A 12,019-nucleotide genomic window follows, 5' to 3' on the forward strand; every position below is an offset into this window, starting at 1 on the left:
CCTTTTTAATAATTAGTTCAATATACTTTTTTCCTTTATACATATTTATTTTAAAGGTGAACTCTTGAATAAACTCAAAAAGCTAAAATAAAAATTTAAAATAAAAATCAAATGTATTTAGAGCAACGGGTAATATACCTTCTTAATGTGATTTCCGAAGAATATTAAGTTTTCTTCTTAATTGTGTTTTCGTAGCCTCAAAGAGTTCCTTATTAACTTTACGGGCCAAATTCTCATTCGTACAAAGTTTTAATAGTAATGTCAATATATCACCATGTAAAATATAGTTTTTTTCATCTTTAGCAACAAAAATCTGTGTTTCTTTATTTAATAATTCGTATAGTAAAAACATACTTTCGTAGGCTTTTAGTTCATATAAGGATAAAAATACAAATTTTATGAAGCGTATATCTCCTTTTAGCTGAACAAATTGTTTATCGACTAGAAACGCTTTAATAACCTCATAATAACATCCTTTGGAAAACAAAAAGATTAAATATCTCAAATATATTTCCTCATTAGCAAAACCCACAACAGAAAAAAATTTTTTTAATTCATGATAGCATGCGTTGCGTAGCAATACGTCTAAGAAAGGAATTATTTTTCCTAAAGTTGACTTTAAATATTGCGAACACTTCTTATAATAATTGCAGTAAATTTGAACTATATAAATTGAAATTTTTGAATTTCTTAAAGGCTTATAATAGTTAAGAGCAGATAATAATATATTTACATCCCCAAAATGCAGACATAATTTCGCTAAATGGGGTTCTATCCTACCAACTGCCACGTGGTCTCCTTGATTATACAAAAAGCCTTGAAGTTTTACTAATATTTCAAAAACAGCTCTGTAATCGAAACATCCATACACTGGATATGTACGAAGATTAACTATTAATTTTTCTCTTGAAGACTTAGTAAGAATACGCGTAATCTCCTTCACCACATTTATATTTCCTGATATAAATACTGATTCTACAATAAGCATTAAAGTTTTTGGACCAAATGACGAATTAAGCATGATTGAAAAATAGCAGAATGAGGTTTTGTCCTGAACCATATGATAGAAGACATCAATAACCTCTTGGTGCAATCCGGAGAAATGAAGAATTCTTATAACTTCTCGATATAAAGAAATCATTTCAGTATATAGTTCTTTAGTTACAATTCGTTCGGGAGTATAACTAACTGTATTGCCAATAGTGGTACTTTTAAAGGAATTTTTACTTAAGAATTCTTCTTCTTTAAATAATAAGAAAACCTCGTAACATTTTAGGCCTTCCCCTTCATAACAGCGTATTGCGGTACACCAGTTTTTAACAGAAAATTTTAAACCATTAGATAGACAATAGCGAATCACAGGTATCAAATCAAGTCGATAAAATAGAAAGCAAAAGTTTAAATATAATTTAACAATCTTTTCCCATTCGCTAAGCAAAGGATTTCTTTCAAGAGAGACAAACCAAAAAAAAGTTCGAATTATGTTAATTAACTTAGAGTTTGTGATAAAAGGTTTAAAGCTATCACTTTGATAAGCATCCTTGCTAATAAAGTTAAGATTATACAATTTGCTGTCTATTAACTTAGATGACTCGAAAAGTAGGTTATCTATATTTAAAAAAACTCTTTCAGAGAACCCAGCGGATATATGATCCCAAAGAGTTAAGTTAAAAGCCCTGGCTATGACCTCGACAGCCAGGATATAAACCGATTCGCAATTTGAATATAAATAAGGATAAAAGTGTAAATTTGAGTAAATAAAGTGCAAAGCTTCACACTGCATTTCATATGAATTTTTATAAGTGGTATCGGCCTTATTACCAGACGCTTCAAGAATGTAAAAAACACATTCATACAGAGAAGGTGGGTTTGTCAGTTGCAATAAAGGCCTAAAATATAAAAATAATCGGTGAACTTCGTAAGTGCTCTTATTTTTCATATAATATTGAAAAATAAAAGAAATTAAAGCAGCTCTTAAAAAGAGAGCCTTCTTTGAGTTTTCCAAAGAAAGTAAATTGGCGTGAGCTCTAACAAAAAATAGCATTCTTTCTACAAAGAAATTACAATTCAACGCTCGCTTGTGTGTTACAGGGCAAACACCCTGGTATAATATAAGCGTGTCCCACGCTATAATAAGATTTTTTAAAATATAAAACGGCTCCGTTGAAAGGCTTAAATTTTTAAGATAAGAAAAAAAGGCTGTAATTGAAGTTCCACAAGTAAAATTTAACATTTTGGAAGGATCTAGTAAATCAAGTCCGGGCCTTCTTACAATACTTAACCGCTGCTTAAAACTTTTTGTAAAAGCTACCCATGATTCTTTTTTCTGAAAGTGACTCTTTTCTTTAGAGAAAATACCGGTCTCTTGAAAATACTTATTTAACGAAAGGGATAAAATTTTTATCGATGTGTCTACATTGGGATTAATCCTTTTCAAATTCTTCGTATTTTTTAAAGAACTAATTTTATTGTTGTTATGTCTGTTGGCCACATAATCAATTGAGTCGCCCGCTTGTGAACTAATTTTTTTTAAGCCAGGCACAAAAATAGCTTCAGGAGCGATGTTTTTGTAGAAAAATCCTTTACTATGTATATTAAAGTTGTTCGTTGTAATCACAGTATAATTAGCTGTAAAAACTTTTTAAAAAATAAATATAAGTTAGTAAAAAAAATTTCAAGGTGACCTTATTTAAATACTTACTGCGTTCTTTATCACAGTTAGCGCAATAGTTAGTTTTTGGACCTCTGTTGCTTGCAGCCTTAAATTCAAACGTAAATATATATGTTATGCGATTTTACTAAAGTCTCACCTTCAAACTACTAAAATTTATTTGAAAAGTTTTTTGAAAGTTATTCATTTCTGCCAATGAATTTTTAGCAAAAGTGGAAAGTGCGAAATATTAAAGATGAAAGGGCCTTAAAACTTTTATAAACAATTTTTTATTATGCTAAAAGTAAACGTATATTTATAAACTAAAAAAAAACTGGGTTATAAACTTAGGTATAGATATAATTAAAATGAGGAAAGTAGCAAACAGGAAAATAAAACTCTAAAGCTGGAAGTTTAAAGAACCTAAAAACACCTCTTGCATGGGAATAGTTCCAGGTGTTAACACTTCAGCTGGCCTACTTTTGCACTGTTTAAAATCGATACATATACTTAATATTCCCTTCCCCTTTTATTCCGACTGAGACTTTTTAATGTGGCGGGAAGGTAGAAAGTTTAAGTATAAATGTTCCTTAATACTTGAAGGCGCCAAAGACTCGCTGGTTTGGCATGTCACCGTAGCGCTCCAGTTGTACATAAACATTCTATTTGATGACGGATTCCCACGAACTCAGCGATGCTCGCAAAAAGTTACTAAGATTCAATGCAAGCAGAATAACAGAATCCGTGGCTAAAATAAATAATGGGATACTTCGCCTATTAACTTTTAGGATTAAGTGAACTTTTTTAAAGTTAAGCTGCTTTCCGAAAAAAAAATAAGACTGCCTTACAAACCTTTCTCTTCGGAATCACTTTTACTCTCATAGTTCGATTGCCAAAGATTAGTATTTTAAAAAAAATATTTGTCAAAAGTAATTTAACAGTTCTCCTCTTAAAACTTAAGCTTCCTTTAGTACTCATATATTTAAATAGCTTGATAGCTAGCAAATAATCATGTTTGCTTAACCTTTTCGTTATGAATATTTTATACTAATAATATTTGCAAAAAATTAACCTCGCATATCTGTAAATTTATATTTATTTTATTATTTAAACTTCTCTAATTCTCTTAAAATCTCTTTTATAAGATGGCTATACAAGAAGAGAATAAAAAGATGTTACAGAAAATTTTCTAAATTCAAAAAAATTATTCCTAAGTATTTAGATTTTAAGCAGCCACCAAAAAAAGAACCAATACCACGTCTTAGCTAAAAGTTTCCTATTAATACGTAATACTGTTTATGTTATTTTAAAAAAAAAATCATGTTTTTAATAAAAAAAACTTATTTTTTTATATGTTATTATAGCTTCAGCCTGCCATTTTAAAAAATAAATCAAAGTTATATAAATTATAAATATATTAATTTATTTTACTTTCTTAATTGCTTTTTTTGTTCTTCACCTTTCCAACAGCGCTCCCAGTCGGAAACATACTGAAACCCCTGAACTTTCTTATCTACTACTTCAATGATAAATGCCAACAAAAATAATTTGGGGAAGTATATAATTTCCTAATTATAACGCCAAAGAGTGCAACAATTTCCTTTTTTTACATTTGCGACAACTCCATAAAAATACTTAATATTCGCTGTATTTGGGTAATCGAAAGAATGCTCGCAAAATATAAAAAATTAGATGAATTGTTAGTCTTGCAAAGTCTGGGTGTTATTTATTTATTTATAGTAATTCATTTGAATTAGATTATAATAGAGCCCACGTTTTTGCTAGATAATATTTAGCCAACTCTTTTTACTTATAACAAAGTTTATAATTTGAAAAAATAATAAATTTATTTTTTCCGAGTAAGCGAAAAAGTTTTAAGAGGATCAGATGACTTTGACTTTTTGCCCTATTGTAGTAAAAATTAAATAAGAACAAATAATCGTTAAAAAACGTTTAAAGTATATATATTAATATAGAAAGAATATATTATAATAATGTCCCTAAGTCAATTTAGAATTTTTTTTATAAGAAATTTTTAAAGAAATAAAATATAAAAATATAGAGTATATACATAGCGAAATAAAATGTTTAATTCCAAAGTTAACATTAATTTATAAATAAAAATTTTAAAAAAAAAACCAAATATAATATAATTTAAATATATAATTAAATTCAAAATATCGTTTATGATAAATAGTAAATCTATATAAATAAAACAGTTATAAATTAATGTGAGATTTTTAAATATTTTTTAATACATAACATAAAAAGTGGAGTGCTTTAAAGCTTAATATTAATAATTATAATTTTTATAACTAAAATAAAAAAATAGTATTATATGTATTATAAGCAGAAATATTTTATAATAGAGTAAATAGTATTATTACTCAAAAAAATCATGTAATACTTCGTAAAATACAAAATTTCAAAAAGGTTAATATATTAAATTCTTATAAAAATTTACAGTAAGAGAAAAAAATAATATGTATATAAAAAATATTAAATTAATAAAGTTACTACAAAAATGACTTATAAAATTATATTAAAAAAATCTTATATAATGATAATTATAATACATAAAAAAATAAATTAAATTCAAAATTTTTATTTAAAAAAAATATTAAATTAATAAAATCAATGCAAAAAAGAAAAAATTCAATTATAATCTGAATATAATAATAAATGAAAAAACAAATTAATAAAATTTAAAGATTTTTATAGTATTAATAAAAATTTGATAAAGTCAATACAAAAAATAAAATAAAATTTATAAAAAAATTATAAAATTTTTAAAAATCAATAAGTATATACAAAATATAAAACAAATATAGTCATTACAAAAAAAATATATAAATATAATTAAAATTATATTTAGTAAAATATTAAAATATATAAAAATCAAAACCCTATACAATAAAATATTAAAATATATGAAAAAGAAACCAATAATATAGTAATAAAAAATCTATAAAAATTTATAATAACAAACATTAGAATAAGGCCCTTTCTTTATTTTTTTTGTATTTCCCATTAAATTCCAAAAACTGTAACGTTTTTGAGGTGCGTGCTCGTTAACAAGTACAGTTTTTTCTCTCGTAATATCCTCCTAACCAAGAAAAAAAAAAAAAGAAAAATCATTTACAGAAATAAAATAAAATTTATAAAAATGAAATACAATAATAAACATTAATAGAACAGTTCAACAAATAAAAGTAAAAAAAATAAAAAAATTACTAATTATTAAAAAACTTATATATTGTTTGAAGTAATAATAGTCAAAAGAAAATAAAAAATATTGGTAAAAAATACTAATACTTAATAAATAAAAAAAATCTTATATGATAATTTATATAATAGAAGTTAAAAAAATAAAAAAAAATAAGATAATAAAAATTGGATAAAAATAATAATAAAAGTTAACACTATTAGTAATATATAAACAAAACTCGTAGATTATTAAAATTAAAAAATTTAATATTATAGAAAAAAAAACTTTATAAGTTACTAGTGCGTATATTTATTTATAAAAAAATATAAATTTAATAAAACTTTAAAAATTACAAATATATATTTATTACTTTTAGTAAATAATGAAATAAAATATAAACAAGTATTATGTACATTATTACTTTTTGAAGGCGCAAGTAAGAAGGGACATTTTTCAAAGAAATGTCTACATTATTTTTATCAATAGGCCTGGTGTGCTTCAATATTCTCAACTCTCTTGGATGCTCTTCAAAATGAGTCTTATTTTAAACAAATTATAAATAGTAAAAAATAAAAGAAATTCTCACAATTAAGTAAAAATAAAAAAATATAAAAATATTGATGGGATTTATTATAACAGAATAATAAATAATAATAAAAAATTCTTTTTTTTTAAAATTAAATATGTTTATAGTTTGAAAAATATGACACTGTAGTACTCTAAACTAATGAATAAGAAAGATAATAATATAATAGTTAATATAAATCATTATTAATATATAATTAAAAAAGGAGTCTAATAATAAATAAATAATTTAAACCGCTTATAATATAAATATGGACAATAAATAATTTTTTTAACAAAAATATAATATTAATTGTACAAAATAGAAAAATATTATCTAATTGTTATATTTAAAAAGACTAAATAAATTATTAATAGAAAAAAAATTGATTTTACAGAAATAATTTTTTTTTGGCGTATAATAAATGAATAAATTACATTAGATTTATAAAAAATAATATACTTTTAATTTTGAAGAAGTTAAAATTTCATTTTTTATGGCTAACAAACGTGAAGCTTTTATTTTTCCTCTTGTAAGTCTCGTAAGGACTCCCTCAACCCTGACAAGATAAAAATATTGTAATAAAATATTAACTTTTTTATATTATTAATAATATTTTATAATAGTTCAACTTTTATTTATTATATAATAAATTGGTTTATTTTAATATTTATGCGTATTAATTTTATTTATAAAAAAATAAATATACTTTAACAATATGATAATAATAAATTAATATATAAAATCAACAAGAAATTATTATATATATAATACTATTATGAATATTTAGTTATAATTAAAAATAAACATAGAAAAATATAATTAATTATTAACAATATAATAATAATTAATAATAGAAACCTGTATCTTAAGCGCTCAACTTTGGCAAAAGGAAATTTATAAGGCTGAAGAACGCCTCCTTCATGTGCGTTTAACAATGTTTCAATATTATTCAGAACTTCTTTATCTTCTTCTTTCGATAAAAAAGATAAAGAATTTCCTTTAAAAAGTGTTTTAGTGAAATTGATTATTACAATAATAATTGATACTTAAAAGTTTGAAACAAGATATGAAACATAAGAAAATTTCTGAAAATATTGAAAGATGATGATAATAAAACAATCTAATAAGTATCAGGAAAGACTAAAATATATAGGAAGTAAATAAAAAAGGAATAAAAAATTTATAAGCATAAAAAGTAAATATAAATATAGAAAAAATTTTAATTTTTTATTTAAATTTATTTTTATTATTATTAAAGCTTAATCAAATTTATAAAAGTATATAAATATACAAAAATACATCCAAAAATATTAATAAAAAAAAGTTCATAGAAAGATAAAAAGTTAAAAAAAGTAGATAAAATACTAATAAAAAGCATGGAAAGTAAAAGTAACGATAAATTCAAAGTATATACAAAAGATACAAAAGGGATATCTTTAAATATAGAAGCTTTAAATAATAATGATAATAATATGAAAGATAACATAAATATAAAAAAACAAGTAAAACTTGTATAAAAAAAATAAACAAATAGTGCTTTACTATTAAACTTAAAATTAATTATAAATGTGATAGAGAATTACAACCAAGAAAATAGTCGCAGAGGAAATAATTAACAGAAGTTTTTATAAAATAATTATGAAATACAAATAAAGAAACCATGCTTTCCTGCACGTGCTGTACGACCCACGCGGTGTATATAGGCGTTGGCGTGCGTTGGAAAGTCAAAGTTAATAACCCATTCCACATCCAAAAAGTCGATACCACGGGACATCTATGCAAATAAAAAATTATATATTACCACTGCTGCAAAGAATCAATTAAGCAACCGTATACTCTCCATCTTTATTGCTCCTTAAGGAATTCTTACGACTTTCTTCTACAGAAAGTTCCTTTTTTTCTAAAATCATAAAAATTTAAGATAAAATTATATAAATAACGCAATAGATAACAGTTTTCAAGAAAAAATAAAACAGTAGAATCTAAATAGTTGAACCATAGTTTAAAAACTCTGTTTCGCTTTCGATTTGGTTATTCATGTCTAAAGTTTGTGGTATGTTTCTATCTTAAATCAAAAATTTAATATTTTTTTTTAAAATTTTAATGAAAATTACTTTTGATCAAAAGATTTTCATCAGAAGCAATAATAATATCATACTTTCCTCTATTGAATTCTTCAACAATATATAATCTTTAATAAATTTAAAAACAAAGTTAACATTAAGAAAAAAGGAATTAGACTTAATAAAAAAAAACCTCGAATTAAAAGGAAGGGAACTATTAAGAACACACGACTTAATTGAAAAGGCGTCCAAGAAAAGTTTTAATCTATTACAATAAATAATACTTGAACGATCTAAAAAATAAAAAGTTTTTTAAAAAAAATATAAGCAAAGGAAATAAAGCAAGTACAAAAAAAAACTTCCACTATTAATATTATTAAAAACTTAAAAAATTAATAACTATTTTATTATCAACAAGATTATTTAATGAAAGCAAAATACCAGAAGACAACTTTTCATTAAAAAATAATTCTGGTCTTTATAAGTCAACGAGCTTAAATATATAAAGAACCAAATATACGATAACAAATATTAACGTACTACCCTAACATTTTTTTATAAAACTAATAACTTTGCGCCCCAGAAAATAAAACAGTGGTGCCAATTATATATACATATATATAGTAGACTACAAAAAAAAATTAATAAAAGAAAATGAAGTAAAACTCAAGCAAAAGTAAATTTACTTATAACAAGTATTAACGCAGTTGACAAAAATGATGATTTTTCCCATAACAATTTTGAAAGCCAGGAGAGCGTATAATAGTAAAAATCGGTCTTTATCTACACACCTGGAATGTAAATTTAGTTTTATTAGTACATGAAAAAATATACAATACAAACCGAACAATATGTTGTCTCAAATAAGTATCTTTGGGCAGGTAGGATTCTTTAAGATTAACAACAACAGGACTTTTTGAAAGTAGATCTTTTAATTTATCCACGTCCTACTTATATATAAGACAATTTTCGTTTATATATAATAATAAATAAGAAATATACTTGAGAAAATGTGGCGGACATTAAAAAAGATTGTACTGTAGAAGGAAAATGGGAGCAAAGAGCCCTAACGTCTTCTTCATAGCCAAATGAAAATAATAAATCTGCTTCATCAACGACAATTTGGGCTAACTTCTTTAAATTAAGGTTCTAATAATCAAAGGTCAAGGTTAGAGTAGCAAAATAATGAATACTATTTGCCTTTGACTTAAGATGAGCAAGAGCTCTACTTGGAGTGGCAATAACTATATCAGGCTTCTCCAATAAACCTGGTCTTCCGAAAACCAGATAAAGATAACTTTCAAGAAAAAAATAATAGCTTACTTTTGAGCAGAAAGAGAAACAGAACTAGACAACGCTAGTAAAGTTACTTCCGTTCCGCAATATTTTAAAAGAGCACAAGTTTGCTGATAAACTTGCTCACATAATTCCTTGGTAGGAACAAGGATTAAACACTTCACACTTAGAGGTGATGACTACGCTCAATATATAGCATAATAAGAGAACTTTTGTTAGTGGAAAAAAATAATATAAAAGGTCGTTATACCGGCTTCAACTTTAAAATGTGAGATATAATAGGTATTAAGTAAGTAGCGGTCTTTCCGGAACCTGTCCTTGCTCTTGCAACAATATCTTTCCCATTTAACCCGAGAGTAATACCTTCTTCTACCGATTTTTTAAATAAAATTATTATATAAATACTTCTATTTATTTAAAAAATACAAATTATGTAATAAAATAAAAAATAAAAAATATAAATACGTTGAATTAAAGTTGGTTTTGACCAGCCCAACTTTTCAATAGCTTTGTAGATCCTATCATCCAAATAAAAGTCACGAAAACCAACGCAATCTGAAGAAAGGGTCATTCAAAAAAAATTGCCTATACCTATAAATAATTTAAAGTGTTAAAAATATATTTAATAAGTATACATAGAGGAACAAAATTACTAATAATGAACAATTAATAAGAACGAAGTTGATGTGATAAGAGAAAAATATATTATATTCTTTTAACGCCCAAATCCTTACTCGACTAATAAAGCACGTGATAACTAGGCCACACATCAAAAAAACACGAAGCCTTTACCACTAATTTATTACACCCTACATAGCATATTTGTGCTTTCTGAAGACTTTGATAATAAAACTTGCCTTAAACCTTGATAAAGTGATATATAATTATTAAAATTTAAAATATGTCATATATACATCAGGTGCCCTTAGTTGTTTAAGTTAAGTCGGGAATTTAGTTTTTTTGTAGCGATAATAACATTATTATTTTACTATAGAATTGAAACCTTTTATTTTGGTATTATTAAACAAATTATTAGTGTTCTACTGCTATGTTGTTTTAAAAAACTTCCTACTTTTTATTTATGTTGAATTATAGAAGTATTAAAAAATAAACATAATGGCGATAGTTAACCAAAAACTTTTTTATTCATGCTTAAAAAGTCTTATAATCTTTACCATATTCAGATCTAACTAGTGATCAGCAATTATAATTTCATCATCGGCTATTGAATGATAATATATATTATACTTTACATTAAGTAGTTCCTTTTGATTTTATACAGATAGTTTATTATTCTTTACATTTCTTTAAATTATGGCAAAAGAGTAAATAGCTAACTACTAAATTATGGTTTTTTATTTTAATAAAAGGTTATTTGGAGCCAAATTTTTTTTCTCGAAAAGTTCAGGTTTATTACTATAAATAATCATCTCATTTTTAAAATTTATAGAATAGGCGTTTTAATAACACAAGTAAATTTGTGAATACCAAGAAAAATAAAACTATGCTATTTAATTTTTCATGTTCCGGTAAAAAATGTTTGTAATCTACGGAATATAATTTAGCAGGTAACTTTTTTAACAGCGAGAAGGTAAAAGGCAATAGTCTTTTTACACATTACTGTTAACTGTTATATAAATTCAGGTCAAGATTTACTAATAATATTCTAAAAAAAAAAGGTGAAACTACAAAATCGATAAATTAGTTTTCAGTGTGATTTACTAAAAATTGCCAAAACCCCCAAAGGAAATAAAAAAAATTCTGACGACTAACACGTATGGTTATCAAATATTTATTATTTTTCCAAATTTTCAGTTTTAGTCTTCACGACTGCGACTCTCTTATAAATTTTATAAATATTTTCTAGACTTACATACTTTTAAGTTTTAAAATTAATAGTAATAGAAAAATATGTACGGGAGTAATAGCTCTGGAGGTTTTATTCTAGTATTCTTTTACAAAACAGTTCTGTAAATTTATTTTTTTATTAATGTGAGGATCCTTTTCCACAGAAAAGAAAACTTTTGGTTTTAACACCTTTAACTCTTCACAAAATCGAAATACTAACCCCGATAATCCCGAAAACAATCCCCTTAAAGATCATGTTCTTCAGAATGTTTCATCTCAGTCGATTTCATCTTTAAAATTCAGCCCCGTAAATCAAAATCATCTCCTGTATAATTTAGTTATTACTTCCACTTTTCTATTTTTAAATAAATTTTTTCCGTCTTGTT

The 12,019-nt window shown here is 24.5% G+C and overlaps 3 long non-coding RNA genes across 3 annotated transcripts; all 3 read right to left on the reverse strand.

The window, feature by feature from the left end:
• Window positions 1–5,681: 5,681 nt before the first annotated feature.
• LOC135119572 (uncharacterized) lies at window positions 5,682–6,959 on the reverse strand. Its single transcript, XR_010278277.1, has 3 exons — window positions 6,886–6,959; window positions 6,280–6,396; window positions 5,682–5,756 (listed from the first exon to the last, which is right to left on the reverse strand). It is a non-coding gene; the product is annotated as an uncharacterized LOC135119572 (long non-coding RNA).
• A 335-nt stretch (window positions 6,960–7,294) lies between these two features.
• LOC135119573 (uncharacterized) lies at window positions 7,295–8,327 on the reverse strand. Its single transcript, XR_010278278.1, has 3 exons — window positions 8,256–8,327; window positions 8,086–8,200; window positions 7,295–7,423 (listed from the first exon to the last, which is right to left on the reverse strand). It is a non-coding gene; the product is annotated as an uncharacterized LOC135119573 (long non-coding RNA).
• Window positions 8,328–9,689: 1,362 nt separating this feature from the next.
• Window positions 9,690–10,306, reverse strand: LOC135119571 (uncharacterized). Its single transcript, XR_010278276.1, has 4 exons — window positions 10,251–10,306; window positions 10,036–10,154; window positions 9,813–9,964; window positions 9,690–9,762 (listed from the first exon to the last, which is right to left on the reverse strand). It is a non-coding gene; the product is annotated as an uncharacterized LOC135119571 (long non-coding RNA).
• Window positions 10,307–12,019: the final 1,713 nt, after the last annotated feature.

The sequence above is a fragment of the Zophobas morio genome, unplaced genomic scaffold (assembly GCF_036711695.1).
Source record: "Zophobas morio isolate AGI-343-1 ecotype UQ-CSIRO unplaced genomic scaffold, CSIRO_AGI_Zmor_V1 ptg000273l, whole genome shotgun sequence".
Taxonomy (NCBI): domain Eukaryota; kingdom Metazoa; phylum Arthropoda; class Insecta; order Coleoptera; family Tenebrionidae; genus Zophobas; species Zophobas morio.